Source organism: Carlito syrichta, unplaced genomic scaffold (assembly GCF_000164805.1).
Source record: "Carlito syrichta isolate Samal-C Ts95f unplaced genomic scaffold, Tarsius_syrichta-2.0.1 Scaffold305136, whole genome shotgun sequence".
NCBI lineage: Eukaryota > Metazoa > Chordata > Mammalia > Primates > Tarsiidae > Carlito > Carlito syrichta.
In genome coordinates this window covers 105,697-124,606 of record NW_007249232.1, presented here as the reverse complement: position 1 = coordinate 124,606, position 18,910 = coordinate 105,697, and positions in this window count along the sequence as shown.

Below are 18,910 nucleotides of genomic sequence, written 5' to 3'. Positions count from 1 at the left end.
CTCACCTCAGCTTCCCAAAGGCGCGGGATTACAGGCTGAGCCACCAAGCCCGGCTTCCTGTAGTTTTGAGAGCTGAATAAGATAGAGGAGGGGGAGCTTGGGTTTAGAAACTACTTGCAAATCACAATGTTCATTGATTGTGGTTTGGGTTCCCTGAGACCCACTCTCTACTATCACTCTATATGATAATACAATAGATATGTGTGTATACCCCTGAGTCCAAGATACAGTAACAGCAATGGGGAGAACAGGGAAAAAGTAGTATGAAACAAAACAGACAAAAATTTTTAAAAAATAAATAAAAAGCAACAAGAGCAGAAACCAAAGCAAAAAGCAATTAAACACCACACACACACACACACACACACACACACATACACACACCCACACCCACACACACTCATAAGAAACTGGAAAGGCAGCAAAGCAAAACAAAACAAAAAACATCACCAACAAAAACCAAGAAAACCAAACACACACACACACACACACACACACACACACACACACACGCCCAACCCAAAATGAAAAGAGGAGAGAAAAAAAAGGAAAGAGATCATTGCCTTTCTAGACTCTGGTATGGCCATGTGCTCTTTGAGCTATGGCTGTTGCCATGCTGCCTAGATTTGTCCCCCTCCCCCATCTTGGGGAGGTGAATCTTCTCTTTCTCTCTCTAATTTACTTTAAATAAACTATATTTTCTAATCTAACTTCTGTGCAATTCTCTGTATCTTTTATGTGGCATCAGATTGCACCCAGACGACACACTCATCTCAGAGTGCTGGCCCTCTTCCTGTCTGTGGGAAGTGATCCCTTTCTTAAACAAATCTTTTCTTTCTTCAGAAAAAAAAAGAGAATATCAAAAAAAGGGAATTCAAATTGAACTGTCATACATGTATTCACACACACACTGAACTAAAAAAGAGAAGAACAAAGAAGCAAAAACAGACAAACAAAAAAACCTGAATAATGAACACTCAATTCTTCATATACACACATGAATAGAAAACAGGAAACAAATGAAGAAAGAGGAAAAAAAAAGGGGGTGATGGGATGCAGATTGAACCCTCAGATACACATTCATGCACAAAGGAATAAAATAAAAAAATCAACAAGCAAACAAACAAACCAAAAACTCCCTCTTATGGTATGTCCTGTCATTGTTTCTCTCAGATGTCCCTCTGCTGTCTCCTGCAGAGCTTTGACCTCATTCACAATCTCCCCAGTATCCAGCCTAGAGAAGGAGGGGGGAGCAGTGGGGATGGGTGGGGCTTTAGTTTTCCCCTTCCACTCTAGTATGATCAGGGGATCCTTTCTGGTGGGGAGATGCAGGATTGTCTCTTCTCTAGGTACTGGCATGGGGGTGCCTCAGCCAGGCTTATCCTTGAGTGGAGTCCTCCTATTGTGACTGACATACAGGCTCTGCCTGGGTTCATCCCTCTCAGTCATGCCCCAGCCATATTGGTGTGACATTCAAAGAATTTCTGTGGACAAGGGTGTTGGGTCAGCCCCAGACTCACCACTGATCTCTTTGGAGGCCTTCCTCATCCTTTTCTGGCCACTCCCTTTGTCCCGTAGCTGAATCAGGGTAGGGGGTGGGGCACCTGAGACTCATCACTCATGCTGTCTCTCCAGAGTTTGTGTTTTCAGGATGTTTCCTCTGGGTCATGATCAACCCCTGAGTAGTTAATTTGCTGGCCACAGAGATCCAGTTGCTCCATTGTGAGGAAGCTGGAGCACTTTTCTGCCCATTTTTCAAGATAGTACCAGGGTGCCTTTTTCATCTTCTCTAGTGGGGCTCTGCCTCTGGGCTCCCTTGCTGTGCTCCCTTTGGAGCTCTTGTTGCCAGTATTTGGTCAGGCGCTGCAGTGGTGAGGCAGAACCTGGAGCCTGCAGTCTCTCCTGGCAGCTTCTTCCTGGGAAGGGCTTTGTTGATTTTTAAAAAATGGCACTCAGCTTCTGCACCCTGGGAAGCACTAGGGACCAAGCAGAGCTGTTGCAGCACTAGCTGCTTAACCATGAGAGCCCTGGCCACTTGTTCCTGAGTCCCTACTCAGTCAGCTACTTACATACCCACTTACTCACCAACACATACACAAAATTTTCTTGACTCATTCACTTACACTGGGACTTACTTAGCCAGACTGGCTCTATCACCATTTTCCCAAGAATCCACCAAAGATCTACACTGTTAAAATAAAAAAAAATGTGGAGGAGATAGAGAAAAGTACAAAAAGCTTTTTAAATGAAATAATTACTAAAAACTTCTCAAGTCTTTGGAGAGATATGGACATTAAGATCCATGAATCTTAAAACTCCCCCAAAAGGTACAACTCAGTGAGGTTCTCTTCAAGGTACATTATAATTAAACTGTTCAAAAGTGAGACAGAGAAATTTTAAAACTCACTGGTAGAGATAAATACATAGTCAAATCCAGAATACTTATATACTATAATGGTGGTATATAAAGTATACATATTTTTAGTTTAAAGGTAAAAGTTTAAATTACCAAAAATAGGTAAAGCTACAGTAAGTCATAAGAAATACACAATATAAACAGATGTAAATTCTGACATAAAAAACATGAATGATGAGAGGAGGATAAAAGAGTTTTGCATATAATAAGAGTTGTGATATCAGCTAAACAGAGTGGATAATAACTAGAAGATGTTATATATAAGTCTCATGGTAATCACAAAACAAAAGATTACAGCCAACATACAAACAGTAAAGGGAAATGAATAAAAATGTAGCACTACAAAAAATGATCAAATCACAAAAGTAGACAAGAGAGGAAGAAGAGAACAAAGGAGCTATAAGTTAACTGTAAAACAAATAACAAAATGGTAATAATAAGGATTTCCCTATCTATAATAACCTTGAATGTAAATGTATTAAATCCTCCAATCAAAGACATCAAATTAATTTTTAAAAATGAATAAAAAGATAAAAAAACGAGATCCAACTTTAAAAGGTCTGTCTAAGCTTTAAGTACACACATAGTTTTAAAGCAAAAAATGGAAGGAAACATTCCATGCAAATGGTAATCAAAAGAGGACAGGGATCATAATACAGATGCTCCTTGACTTACAATGGAGTTACATCCCAACAAACCTATCATAAACTGACAATGTCATAAGCCAAAAATTTATTTAATATATTTAATCTATAGAACACCATAGTTTGTCCTACTCTATCTTAAGTGCTCAGAATACTTACGTAATAAGCCTAGACACAGATGGGTATTTTGTAGACATGATTGGATGTGAAAACACAAAACACAATATCCAAAAAATACTGGTTACACAGTGCACTGTAGAATGTTGATTGCTCACCCTTGTGATTGTGTGTCTAACTGGGGGTTGCAGCTCACTGCTGCCACCCAACATCACCAGAGATTATCATGCCTGCCACTGATCACTAACCCAGGAAAAGATCAAAATTTAAAATTTAAATTATGGCTTCTATTGAGTACATGTTGCTTTTTCACCATTGTATAGTAAAAATATTGTAAGTCAAAACACTGTAAGTATTTGTAGAATCTAAGAAAATTTAAGTATGCAGAGATGGAGAACAAAATAGTGGTTACCAGGGGTAGTAACACGGGAGAGGGGAGAGGAAATAGGGAGATGAAAGTTAGAGGAAACAAAGCAATGGCTACGTAGGATGAACAAGCCTAGAGATCTAATGTACAACAAAAAAACTATACGTGATAGAATTGTATTTTATTCGAGAGTCAGTGTAAATGAATAGATTTTAGCTACTTTTGCCATGAAACCAAACAAAACAAAAGGGTACATATATGGAATGATGGCATTATTAATTTGCTTCACTATGGTAACCTTTTTATTATCTATATGTATTCCATAGCATCATATTGTATACCTTAAATACATAGATTAAAAAGTAATAACAGCTACCATGCATCAGTTATTACTTGCATCAGGTACTATCTTAGGTGCTTGCCACACTTCTATATAAACTATGTTTTATTATGCCTATTGCAAAAAATGAGAAAACTGAGGCTTAGAAAAGTTAAATAACATCTATGAGATTATGAGGTCAATAAATTGAATTAGTCAAGACTTTCCCAAAACAAAAAAACAGAACCAATAAGACTTATTTATATATCTATATCCATCTATCTATTAATCAAAAGAGATAAACAAAGCCACAGTCAGATTGCTTTAAGAAGTTGGCTTATGCGATTATGGAGACTGGCAAGTCCAAAATTCATAGACAAACAGATAAGCTGAAAATTTAGGTAAGAGTTGATGTTGAGGTCTTAAGTTTAAATTTCTTAGAGCAATAGTCTGGAAACTCAGTAGAGTTTCTACTTGCAGTCTTGAGAAAAATGTCTTATTTTGGGGGAAAAGGCCTTTAACTAATTGGATAGGACCCACCAATATTATAGAGTAATCTGCTTTACTATAAGTCTGCTGATTTAAATGCAAATCACATCTAAGATTTATCTTCACAATCACATCTAGATTCATGATTGATAAACAACAGGGTACTCCAGTCCAGCCAAATAGACACATAAATTTAACCATCGCATAAGTGGCAAATAATTATAAATCCATTTGGATGCCCATTTCTCTGTCCCCAAAATCATATCTAGATGTTAGTCTAGTCCCCCATAGACTTTGCTCTGTTACTTTTTCTCTCTGCTAAGCCTCATCTCCTGAGAGCTTAGCTTGTGCTCATTGAAAAATCTCACACTTTTTAACCTGCTGGGCATACTCTCTATTTTGGTTATCCTCTCAGTTATCTTACTTACTTAAATCGGACATATCTCATTCTCAACATATTTGCCAGCCATCTTCAAGTCCACACTGTGGTTAACAAAGAAAAGAAGTAGATGACAAAACAATTGAAGTACTTAGAGATCTAAGAACTCAGATGTAAGCTGGAATAAAATTCACTCGTGTCACTTTCAGTAGTGTTGTGTGCATGTTTTCAAGGAGCATGCTGTTAAAGTGTTACAGAGGTAAGCTATTTTGGGCAGTGAATAAGCCTTAAGTCCTTTTAGAATGTGTAGAAAAGATATTTAAGAAAAATCACGTGAGGCCATAATTTAAAAGCCCTAGATGAAAGAGTAAAAAGTCTTTAAAAATTTTATCTAAACTCCTAATTTGGTTCTTTATTGAATTCTTCTCTTTCATACTAAAAATATATCTGATTTTTCCCTAACTAAACAGGAGTTATTTGAGGGCAGAAACTACTACTTAGGTGAGAGGCATATAGTATGATTACTGAAAGTTCAGATTTCGAGGGCTAAATGGCCAGAACTTGAAGCCCAATATGGTCCTGTCACTAGATGTATGACTTTGGGCAAACCAAGTCTATCTTTCCCTAGGTGTCTTCATTTTAAAAAATAGTCATAAGATGATAAAATAATATCTATTTCATAGGGCTATTGTAAAGATTAAATGAACTACTTTAAGGAAAACACTTAGAAGAGTTATATAATAACATAGTGCTATTATTATTCTAGTCGTCCCCATTCACAAGAACTTGTTCTATCAATATTGACACCTTAGTCTACATTTTAGATTGATTCTATTGACATGGTTTAAACTGCTTTGACATTTACACCAAAGCATTCAAAGTAACTCAGACCCAATTAAAATCAGTCTTTGGGAACAAGAAAACCTGGGAAATGTGGGTCTTTCAAGGCTGCTTAGCATTAGAGATTGAAAATGAAAGTAATTCTTGAAATTATTAAGAAGATTAGAGTAGGAACATATGAATTCAATAGTATGGAAAGGTTTCTTCCTATGTTGCCTAACGACAAAGCAAACCTATCTAAGTTCTCCTACTCGTTTCTGCATTTGAGATAATGGGTTTTGAAATTCAAATGCAAATGTAACAGCTAAACCCATTTAGATAAAATACTTATTGATACATTGCTGATACATTTCAGGTTAATGAAATGACAAACACTCTTTCTGTGATTTTTTTTTTTTAAAGAGTGATTTGTATGCATTTAATAAATATCTTTATTGAAATAAATAATTCACATGCAATAAAATCATCCATTTACAGTGTACAATTCAGTGGATCTCGGTATTTTAACAGACATACAACCATCTCTACTCCCAAAAGAAACTCCATACTTATTAGCAATTGCTCTCCATTTTCCCTCCTCCCACATACCCTAGGCAATTACTTATCTACTTTCTATCTTCACTGTTGTTTTCACTGTTTGGTACTATAAACGATTCTGTGGTTATTTGTGCACATTGTGTGTGTGTGTGTGTGTGTGTGTGTGTGTGTGTGTGTTTTCCTTTCTCTTGGATACCTAGGAACGTAATTTATATGCAATTTTAAACCAGTATTAAGATGACTATTGAATTATTTTTGTGAAGAATTAAAACACAAAGAGCTTTTTTGCTGCCTGGAAAGATCAGTGCAGAAAGAGAAATGTCGTACATTTGTGTAGGATACGAGATGTTTTCAAATGTTATCTCAAGTGTTCTCACAACTGTGGTCAAATAAGGAAGCAAAAGTGTGATGCTTCTTGTTTCACAGATGAGAAAATGAATTGTTCTGAGAAACCTGACTTAAACTGCACATCAGTCAAATGGGAGAGGAAAGAAGATTGACCCCTTGTTCCTGCATTCTTTCCAAAATTCCCCGCTTCTTTATATTTCTACAATTGTAGAAATTTTAAAAAGTTAATCATAAATATATCTTCACATATAACTGACTAGTTATATAGCAAGTTCATTTTTCTTCTTTTATGGATAAATTCAGAAGTTAATTAGATATTTTATTTAATTTATTGGTTTGTTATGCCTTTACTTTCATAATATTTACATGTGTGTATTCATGTGTGTGTGTGTATATATATATATATATATATTTGTTTGTACAAGTAGGTATATGAGAAGTGACCCCCAAAAACCTGAATTATCTTTTGGGGGGGCAGGTCTTTTGTAGTACAGGCTTCCCCACTAGGTAAGTGTTCTAGCTACCATCGGCAACAGTGTCCCAGCTAGCATTGTTGTGAATGGCTGTGAGAGGCTTCAGTGAATATTTTCTTTTTCCTTTTTTTGGAGATTCTTTAAAGCATTTCCCCTTCTTATAATGGGTGATTTACAATTGGGCCTGCCCATACCACGCCCGGTTGATTTTATTTATTTATTTATTGTAGAGATGAGGTCTCGCTGCCCAGGCGGGTCTCGAACCCGCGGGCTCAGGCAATCCACTCACCTCAGCCTCCCAAAGGCGTGGGATTACCGGCTGAGCCACCGAGCCTGGCTAATACACAATTTTTTAATAAATAAATTCTGGGTTTTTTGAGGTCCCTGTTGTACATTGGTATACATAGATACACACATATATTCCAAGATATATGATCCTTTAATCTTTTTCTTTGTCCTTGATTTTTCCATACTCTAACTCTTGGATTTTCGAGCAATTTTGGATTACCAAAATGACATATTAGAATTCCATTGAACCATTTTCAGTTTTTCTACTTCAGTTGAGCTTTAAGCAATTACTCAGCAGTTTTTGTGTTCGTGGCTGACTCTTACTCTTGACGATGTCACAGGTTGTCAGGAACAATGGGTACATCACATCTGATGTCTCCTACTGGATCTTAGACCATTTAGTGCAAGAATTGCTTCATGTGTCTTTCACCTCTCATGACTACTTGAGTGACTTGCACATCAAGGGTACTTAGTAGGTATTTGCTGATGAAGATTATTATGATTTACTAATTTCCTACCTATAGTTTAAAGAGACTATGATCAAACCCTTAGCAAACAGACTTCCGCTTACACTTTATCAGGAACTCATATAATATAGACAATGTTCGATTGCACGTATAAGGAAGTTGATAGAATTACCAAAATATTTATATACTTTATTGTTGTATAAATATTTAGCAAGGCTGAACATGTTATAGCAACTAATGTTGGTAACAACCACTAAAGAAAATCTTACGACATTAATATTCCAATTTAAGGAAACCAACTGCACTCACACTTAACCTAGCACTGGAACAGATCCTGGGTTTTCCCCATTGAAATCCCAAAGAATCTGATGATTCATAGCCCAATTTAGTTTAGTACTTATTGGTTTTTAATAGCAATGCCAGGTAAATATATAATTTCCTAACTTTGACCTTGAATTTGACTTTGAAATGATGAACATTTGAGTTTTTGAGAATGTGTCCAACACAAGCTAAATGTTCCAGGGATTTTTGTAAAACGGAGTATGAGAAGGACAGGTACAAATATTGCCCTTATATTTTCATCTCTCAACATCAATGTTGTTCATACCTTTTATCTGCAAGCTTTTATTTGTTCCGGAGGTTTAGTTGAATATAAGATGAGATAAACATGAGAATGGGTGGGTAGAAGAAAGGAGGAAGCAAGTGAAGTCCCCTGTCTAGCTGACCAGCTTTATTCTATACTACCTTGTTTGACTCATGGTCAAACATTTTATCTTTCAGATTCTGATGAAAATATAACAGATAGGATTAGGCATTTCAATCACCAGTCCCAATCTACCTAGATGTAGCTTTACTTATAAATTTATATATAGCTTATAAGGGATTAATTTCATATGTCAAGTTCTGTGTATACAGAAGAATTAATGTCAAAGAGCTCTAGGGTGGTTTTAGTAGAAATAATAAGTATGTACAGTATAGTAAACATGCTGCTCTTGAAGCAAGTCATATTTTAAAGAGTTAACACTAGCAATTATTTTGGCAACTCAAGTCACTTACAGACAAAATTTATACTGTAGAATGTATTCTGTAGAAAAGACAAGCTTCTTTCAAAGTTAATCAGTGTAGATATCATGTGCATCTGATAATGAGTGAGTTAATTTGTATATTGTTAGTTTTCTAATAAGCCTTTATCATTTTCAAACTCATAAACACAAGGCAGTTATTCCACAGTCCTGCAAATAAAAATAAGGCCATTTTACAAAGACATTACATAGCTTAATTGTTGCATATTGTACTTCTTGGGCACCTCCATGCTCTGTGGCAATAAGAACTGGTAAATTCAAAGCAACCACACATCCATTCTAACAAACAAAAGAGAGGCATTTTAATTATGAAAACAAATTATAATCTTGCTATAGAAAAATAAAGAGACAGCTAATAATATCTTATATTTTGCAAGAACATTTTAATAGTAGTCAACTTAATTCACTGCACAAGGAAGGCACACACAGTTTTACATTCCTACTACTTACTTAAAATGTAGTCCTAATATTTACTTAAAATGTAAAGCACTGCTTTACTTTTGCCAACTTACATTTCAAAGGTCACCAACTCTGTGAGCTTGTGGCCTTATCTTGACAGCCCTGCTATGTCCACATACTCTTTTAGTTGACACAAAAGAGTTCAACCTGGAAGGCTACAACCAGAATTTATCCTTCACAAAATCATATTTCTGCTAGTATGGCACTTCACATTTCATCAGCTATTTTGAGTAGCATGGTCTTTGAGGTGACTTTTTCCCCCAAATGCTGGCAGGGAAAAAACAAAACAAAACAACCTTCCCCCCCAAAAAAATCCCCCGGAAAACTAAGATATAGCTGAGTGCTCCTGACATGGCATACTGTTTATGTGACCAGGAATGCTTCTGATACTGATAAAGGAAACAGAGTTTTGCTAGCCAATAAATGAAGAAGAGATAAAGTTTTCCTTTCACAGAAGAAAACATGACTGCTGTTGCCTGTGCTTTATTTGCTCTGTATATGCAAAAAATACATGAATTTATTAGTTCAACTGGGTTAAAATTTCTGAAATGGAAGGTCATAAACAAGCAAGAAAATAAAAACAGAATGGGACAGGGGTATGAGGTGAGAGGAGAAGGAAACCTGTGTTTCATAAAAGGGAAGAAAAGATAGGTGGTATGCTTGATGAATTAATCAACTGTCCTTTGTTCTTCTTAGGTTGCCATAACAAAATACCATAGACTGGGTAGTTTAAACAATAGGCATTCGTTTCTCAAAGTTCTGGGGCCAGAAGTCTGAACCCGAGACACTGGCTGATTCAATTCCTGGTGAGGGATCTCTTCCTGGTTTGCTGATGACTACCTTCTTGATATGTCTTTATGTGGCCTTTCCTTGGGGTGCACACTCAGAAAAAGAGTTTTCTCTCTTGTCTTCTTCTTATAAGATCACTAATTTTATTTCTTTTTAAAAAATTTATTTTATTTTAAAGACATGAGGTACAATTTAGGATTAGGTATACAAGTGGTCATTGTACAGGTAAATTTTGGGCTTCCCTTTGGTACTCATTTTGTCTGATTTGAGATCAGATACTCTAATTGATGTTATGTGTCCCTTCCCACTCACCTGGCAGTTACCGTCTACTACCAATCCCTTTCTTATAGTATTATGGCAAATGTTCAAGGTCCACTTATGAATGAGAACATGTGGTACTGAGTTATTTTTTTTTGTGATAAATCACTGAGTATTATAGACCCTAAATCCATCCAAATTACTGCGAAGTCCATAATTGTATTCTTCTTTAAGGCTATGTAATATTCCATCATGTATATGTACCACATTTTTGTTAACCAGTCCAGTTTCAGTGCACAGGATGGTTAATTCCATGTTTTCACTACTATAAATAGTGTTGCAATATACATGTGTATGCAGGTATCATTTTTGTAGAGTGATTTATGTTCTTCCTGATATATTCTCAGAAGAATGATTGTTGGGTCATATGAAAGGTCAATCACTAGTTCTTTTAGGAACTAGTTTTTGCCACACTGTTGTCCATGGAGATTAAAGTAGTTGCATTCCCACCAACAGTATAGAAGCATTCCCTTTTCTCTGCACCCTAGCCAGCATCTGTTGCTTTTTGTTTCATTAATAATGATCATTCTTACTGGAATTAGGTGGTCTTTCAATGTGGATTTGACTTGCATTTCTCTGATAATTGGCGAGACTGAGCATTTTTTCATGTGTCTTGTTGACTGCTTGTATGTCTGCTTTTGAAAAGTGTCTATTCATGTCTTTTGCCCACTTTTCAATGGGGCTGTGGTTTTTTTTGTTTTTTGTTTTTTGTTTTTACTTTTGGCATGTTTGAGTTCTTTGTAGCTCTTGACTGTAAGGCCTTTGTCAGATATACAGCTAGCAAATATTTTTTCCATTCTGTGGTCTGTCCCTCTGCACTCTTGGTAGTTTCTTTTGCTTTGTGGAAGCTATTCAGTTTGATGGGATCCCACTTGTCTATCTTATCTCTTATGGCATGGGCTTTTGGGGTTTTGATCAAGAACTGGTTGCCTATTCCGATTTCTGTAAGGGATCTCTTGCATTTTCTAAGATTCTTAAAGTTTGGGGCTTCACATTTAGGTCTTTGATCCATTTAGAGTTGATTTTTGTGTATGGTGATATGTAGGGGTCTTGTTTCATCTTTCTGCATGTGTTAATCCAGTTTTCTCAGGTCCATTTACTGAATAGGTTCTCCTCTCCACAGTGGTTGTTGTAAGAGGCTTTATCAATGATGAGTTGGTTGAGATATTGAGTTTTTGCCTCCAGAAGCTCTCTCCTGTTCCATTGGTCTATGTGCCTATTCTTGTACCAATACCAGGCTGTTTTGAATATTATAGCCTTATTATAAGTTTAAAGTCTGTATGTGTGATGCTTTCTGCTTTGTTTCTTTTGCTAAGATTTGTTTTGGCTATTCGTGGTCATTTATGTTTCCATATGAATTTCTATATTGTCATTTCCAGGTCTGAGAAGAATGATGTTGGTAATTTAATGGGCATTTTATTGAATCTATAGATTGACTTTGATAGGATAGACATTTGAACAATGATAATTCTTTCAATTCATGAATATGGAAAATTTTGTTTGTGTCATCTTTGACTTCTTTGAGCAGTGTTCTGTAGTTTTCATTGTAAAGATCTTTCACTTCTCTGGTTAGGAAGATGCCAAGGTATTTCATTTTTTTGTGACTATTGTGAATGGGATTGTGCTTTTCATTTGATTCTCTGTCTGCTTGTTGTTGGTGTATAAGAATGTGGCTGTCTTTTACACATTTATTTTGTACCCTGAGACTGTCAAAGTCCTTTATCATGGCAAGCAGGTTTTTGACAGATTCTCTTGGGTTTTTGAGGTATAGGATCATATCGTCAGCAAAGAGGGATAACAACTTCATCTTTTCCTATTTGGATACCCCCGATTTCCTTCTCTTATCTAATTGCTGTAGCTAGGACTTCCAACAAAATGTTGATCAGGACGGGTGAGAGTGGACAGTCTTTTCTTGGTTTTCAGGGGAAATGCTTCCAATTTCCATCTGTTTAGCAATAAGTTGGCTGTGGTTTTATCATAGATGACTCTTACTATTTTGAGGTATATTCCCTCTATGTCTTAGTGTTCCAGGGTTTTTATCAAGAAGGCATGCTGGATTTTATTAGAAGCTTTTTTGGAATCTAATGATATAAACATGTGGTTCTGGTTTTTACATCTGTTGATGTATTTAATTGAATTTATGGTCTTGATGATGTTGAACCAGTCCTGCATCCTAGGAACGAAGCCTATTTGGTCGTGGTTGGTAATTTTTGAGATGTGTTGTTGGGTCCAATTTGCTAGAATCTTGTTAAGAATTTTTGCATCTAAGTTCAGCATTTGTCTATGGTTCTCTTTCTTTGTTGGGTCTTTACCCGGTTTGGGTATCAGTGTGATGTTAGTTTCATAAAATGATTTGTGGGTAGTTCCATCTTTCTTGATAAGGCTACTAATTTCATCACAAGAGCTTCATCCTCCTTAATTAATGTAACCCTAATTACCTCTTAAAAGGTCCTATCTTCAAATATCATTCTATTGGAAATTAATACTTTAATGTATGAATTTTGGGGGAGGTGTAATTTGGTTCATAGCATCCTTTTAGGCCTAAACTATGTTCCTGGTGATGTGAATATGTATGGTGCTACATGCAGAGAGTGGTTTCAGGATCAGAGCTAAGTATGGAGGAGGGTCAGTATTGCCTGCTAATTGCAAAGCCCAGAGCCAAAAGAGATGAAAAAGGCAGCAACTAAGGACCAAGGCCCAAATCAAAAGTCAACCCCAAATCCAAAGAAAGAATACTCCAAAAAAGCTAGGTTCAGAGTAAGGAAAATGGAAGTCATGAAAGCTGAGCAAGCAGGTGCAGAAGAGAACTTTAAGAGACAGAGCCAGGAGGTAATCCAGTGTTACTCGTGTGTGCTCCTGGTTGGGGTGAGTGTGAGAGGCTAGGAAGAGGAAAAAACACTCAAACATATGAAGAGAAAATTGACTAGTGGCTTCCAAAGAGATCTTGGTCTCTATGGAAGAGTTTAGAAAGTTCAGTGATTTGCATGTGCATAAAATATCTAGGCAGAGACCTAGAAACAACTAGGATTGGCTGTGTCTGTGGAGGGGGACTATGCGACAATGGCTTTGGACAGCAGGAAAACTTTTCACTGTGTTCTTATTTGTCATTTTAAAAGTTCTGAGCTATGTGAATATAACAAAACAAAGTAATATCACCTAAAATTTTAAAAGTAATAAAGAATAATTAAAAATTCAAAAAGAATGAGAGAGAGAGAGAGTGAGAGAGTGATAGCTATATCAAACATTAAGAGAAAGTATGAAATGTGCAATTTTCTTCGTGAATGCTTCTAAGGCTAGCAACCATGGGCCTTCTGCTATTTTCTCCATGGAACTCCTAGTGCTGATTTAAGAAAGGAAAGTGTAAAATTCTATGGATCTCCCTATTCCTCTTTAGGTAAAAGAGTCTTTAAGTGTGACTATGATTCAAAAATTGAACTCATACGCATATGAGAATTTTATATAAACACCTTTCTTGTTACTTAGTAGAACATGTGATTATTCACAATAAATCACTATCATTATTATCACAAAACATCTCTAATTTTTCATGCTGATACATTTTTGCTAAATGCTGAATCATACCAAATCCTGAAAACTACTATTTTCTAAGAAATATGTGGCTCAACCCAGACAGCACATAAAAGTGGCACACACATGAAATAACTTTAGCATAATAGCCTGTTTAAGCCAAATAGTGAATATATACTGAGAAGTGTTATGTAGAGAAGATTTAAACATGGCAAATATTGGCGGCACCATGTAAAACTCACCTCTCTCCAGTTACTAGGAAAAGTTTTCCTTGGGGAAGATAACTTGCTGTTGAGCAATTAGAGAAAAGAGAGGAAAGGCCAGGCGTGAGACAGCTGAGAAGAACATTCAGAGATGAGAGTGGGAGGATTGGGTAAAGGCCAACTAAATAAATGTTCCAGGGAAAATGAATTGTCCAGAGGATGAATAGTGGGAAGAGAGTCAGTCTAGCAAAGATATGGGAGAAGAGGCTGGAGGATGGGCAGGGATATAATAACACATCATGTTCATAATGTTAAACTGCACAGTCCCAGAGCAAATGGCAAAGCCAAAGGAACACACTGGCAGCAGCATGAGAATGGATGAGAATGTTTCAATAAAAAAGAGGCCAGTGGTGTCAAAGCTGCACAGGATCCAAGAGAAATAAGGGCCTAGAAGAGCCCTTTCATTTAATCTCTTTCATTTAGCAGCCCCATGGTGAGTGAGGACCTTAGGAAAAGCAGAGTCAGGGCAGGTGGGACAGCAGCAGACTTCTATAATTTGCAAGATGAATGAGGGTTGCAGACATGGGGACACTGAGTGCAGACAAATCTTAAAAGAAGCAAGGCTAGGAATGAAATGAGGAATGCAAGTGGCTAAAAGTGTCAGAGAGGAATTTGCTTTATTTTGCACAGGAGGGGGGCTTGGTCACTTGGAAATGAAGAACAGTAACAGGGGAGAGGTTGATGTTATAGCAGGTTAGCAAAGGCTGAGGCAGTAAGGTGTGCTATGAGCACAAGAGGATGAATTAACATTAGAAAGAAGGGTGACATTTTCACAGAAAAGAGAGGGAAGACTGAGTTTTTAACTTATGTCTTATGGCCTCTACTGCAGCATAAGTGCCTTAGGTCCAGAGATATTGTCGTATTTATGCATGTGTAGTCCCAGAATCTGGTGGATATCTGGGTGTCTTGCGAGACAACCATATTAAAGAGTGTTTATAGAACCCTGGAAACAATGCTTGGATCAGAAGCAAGATATAGCAGTCAGTGTTCTCAACTGAGGTCAAGGCAAATTGCTCCCCATGAATCCCACTGATCAAAGTCCCTGTGGCCAACTCCAGGGGCTTAAGAACATGGAAAGTTATTAGCGTAGCTACTGAGGGATAGACCTGTGGAAAGCTTCTCTAGACAATACTAGGAGGAGCCTGGTCTACACATCCAGTAAGGGAGGCAGTGGGCCCAGTTTTTCTCCTGGGGGCCCATAGATCTTTGTTAATTCAGGAGCCAATTAACTGAGGACAAAGGTCAGAGCTGCTTCCACTACAATGCTTGGTTTCATGGGGACAGATGTTTTGCATGTCTTTTTAAGTGCCTGGCACATATTGAGAAATAAACTGAGTAAATGGAAGCAACCTACCTGTATTTGCATCACAGAAGTGGTGATGACAGCTGTGTTGAACTCTTGATGGACAATTCACAGATGATAACAGAGAAACAGGTAAGTCCTGGCATCTTGCATCTCTTCCAGCATATCAGTAACACTGGAGATCTCTGGAGAGAGAGGATCAGGAGTGGCCTCCAAGGGACTAGCAGAGACAGGTGAGGACTAGCAGAGACAGGTGAGGACTAAGACCCAGGCAGAAGCTTGAGGACATTTGTGTCTCCTGCATAGCAGTGGTGTTCAGGATCACCATGTACAGCCTCAGTTTCTTCATCTACAAAATGAAGGTAATAATGCCAATTCCCTCACAGGCCTGAGGTGAAATTTAAGTGACATAGTGATTGTAGCATGCTTAGCACAATGTGTGGAAAACTCCTGGCTTTAGACAAGAGCCTCTTAGGACCAACCAAATGTCCAGTCACCATGAAGCAAAATGTACAGTGTTTGCATGGAGTCTAGTATTTCCATAGGTAAATGCACTAAGGTGATTATGCCAGTTATTTGACCTAAAGGATATGAATGACAGTGAATGTAAACTCCAATGCTGTCAGCCTGAATCAATACATATCAGGAGTAATGATCCATTGACTTTTGGGTAATGAGAGAAAGTTATGATATTGTGGCTATTTTATGGCTTCTTGGAATTTTTATTGCTTTCCCCATGCATTAATATAATAACACGAAGCATGAATCATTTGCTTCCAGACTGCAAGAAGCCACAAGCTGAGGTGTTGATCATTTTATGTCAGAAAATCATTGCTGAAAGAAAAACAACCAGGATAGTGCTATGGCATTTACTGACAAGTACTTTAAATTTGTAGCTATCCATATTAGGTGATTTGTCTACAGAATCATTTGGTTCCTGTTTGGGAACAACACTTGTTATTATAGAATGGTGGTGTACAAAGTCAGTCAAATGTGAGTACTGAAAATAAATGTTACAAAGAAAAATTGTGCATGATTTAAATATTTTTTGTACCTACTATGTGCCAAACTTTGTTCTAGACAATAGAGTATAAGCATTCATATCACATATTCCCTGTCATCAAAGACATTCATGTTGTAGTGGCAAACAAAACAATATGGTAAATAGTAAATTTAATGATAGATAACAGTTTGAATTATATGGGAGCTCAGAAGAGTAAATCTTCACATAGGCTTGAAGAAACATGGCAGATGGTATCTCTTGAATTTTTTAGCTTTATTAAGGTATAATTAACAAATACAAATTGTATATATTTACAGTGTACAATGTTTGATACACACACACACACACACACACAAACATCATTAAGTGATTAACTTAAGCTAATTATATCCATCATCGCACATACTCAATTTTTTGTGGTAAGAACATTTAAGATAGAACAAATTCTGCCTGTGGAAAGCAGCTTCCTTCGCTGAAGATTCTGGCCTTCCCTCTCTGACTGCACTGAGTTCTGATCTGCCTAGACTGTTCCACAATCATGACCAGCTGAGGTAAAACCATCTGGTGCTGAGAATTTATCTCTAGGAATCAGCCTCTAGGAGAGAATATTCAAAACAAAACAATCATGGCCGTAAATCAGCAAGCGCTGGAAGGTGATGATAACCTCACAACCTGGAAAAGTTGGAAACATATTATACAGAACCCACCAGCTATGTCTTGTGATGAAAAGCCAAGCAATCAAACTGGAATTACAGGGAAGATGAAGAAAAAGGAGAGCAGAAATGGAGGAAAGAAGGAAGAGGAGGAAGCAGAAATGAATGAGAAAAAGAAGAAGAAACAGAAGTGGAAAAAAACCAAAACAGAGAAAAGAAGAGAAAGGAAAAAGTAAGGAACCATATCCCAGGAGATGATTAGTCAAGTCCTTCATGGACACTCTCTGGGCACACTTTAAATTAAACAAGAGTCCTATAATACAAGATAGTCTATCACTCTCATTTGAGCTTGGCATGACACATCACCAGATAAGTCAATGATTTTATAAAAAGAGGAAGAAATACAAAAAAGAAATGTCCAAGTGGAAGCATAACAGATGACATAAGTGCAAAAGCTGGTGCACCCAGTTATCAATCCCAGGGGAGCAATGCACTGAGCACTGGTTCCCAGCACTAGGGGAGGACCCCCACTACATGGAGGACAGCAACGGTCATTACTACACCAAACATCAGCAATAGAAGTCCACACACCTCCATGCGTTGCACCTTTGGAGTTGCACAAAACAACATTGTCAGCAATGGATGGAGTGAGGCTTTGCTTAGGAAGAGAAGAGACAGGGCAAGACCCACTTCAGCAGCACATGTTGGCCCCCCATGGTTATCCTTCCTGGCAGTCTTGCAGGGCAACTGACTATGCACACCTTAGAAGGACCCTTTATTGAGATTGGCCAGGTACCATAGACCACATTCTCCAGCAGAACAAAGGATCACACATTGAACTTGCCATAGGGGAAGACATTTCCACACAAGGGGATACTCTGGCAAAGGTCCTGTGGACTCTATCTCTTAGTAAGGAAGGGTGCTAGGGCTGAGGTTCATTACTATGTGGTCAAGTGGAGGCTGAAAGACTGGGCCCATGAGGCTGTATTTTCCAGCAATCATTACTCTGAAGGAGGCCGAATAGCTAAGACATCATATGATTTCATTAACAAGTAACCGTTCCTGAATATCCAAGCCTGAATATGTGCTCTTATCTCTCAATTTCAGATGTTATGTGTTTTCAATTATAACTTGAGAAACATTGTAAGCTCTGTCCATTTGAGTTTCATATGTAGCGTTTATATAGACTCTGAATGTTCTCTGCTAAAATTCCACCATGATTGTTTTATTTTTAAAGAGTTGGGAGTCTCACCAGGCACAGTGGCTCACATCTGTAGTTCCAGCACTTTGGGAGGCAGAGGCAAGAGGATTGCCTGAGCCCAGGGGTTCTAGACTGGCCTGAGCAATTTGGGGAGACCCTGTCTCTACAATAAATTAAAAAATTAGCCAGGTGTGGTGGCACATGCCTATAGCTCCAGCTACTTGGAAGGCTAAGGTGGAGGATTGCCTAAGTCCAGTAGGATGAGGCTGTGGTGACCATGAACATGCTACTGCATTCCAGCCTAGGCGACAGTGAGACTCTGACTCAAAAATAAAAATAAAAATAAATAAATAAAAGAGATTTGGTCTCACTATGGTGCCCAGGCTGGTGGTTTTAAACTCCTGGGCTCCAGGCTGGGCATGGTAGCTTACGCCTATAATCCCAGCTACTTGGAAGGCTGAGGCTAAAAGATCACCTGAGCCCAGCAGGTAGAGGCTGTGGTGGCTGTGAGTGTGCCACTCCAGCCTTGGTGACAGAGTAAGACTCCAACTCAAAAAAATAAAAAAAAAAACCCCAAAAAACTCCTGGGCTCCAGGGATTCTCCCACCTCAGCCTCCGGAGTAGCTG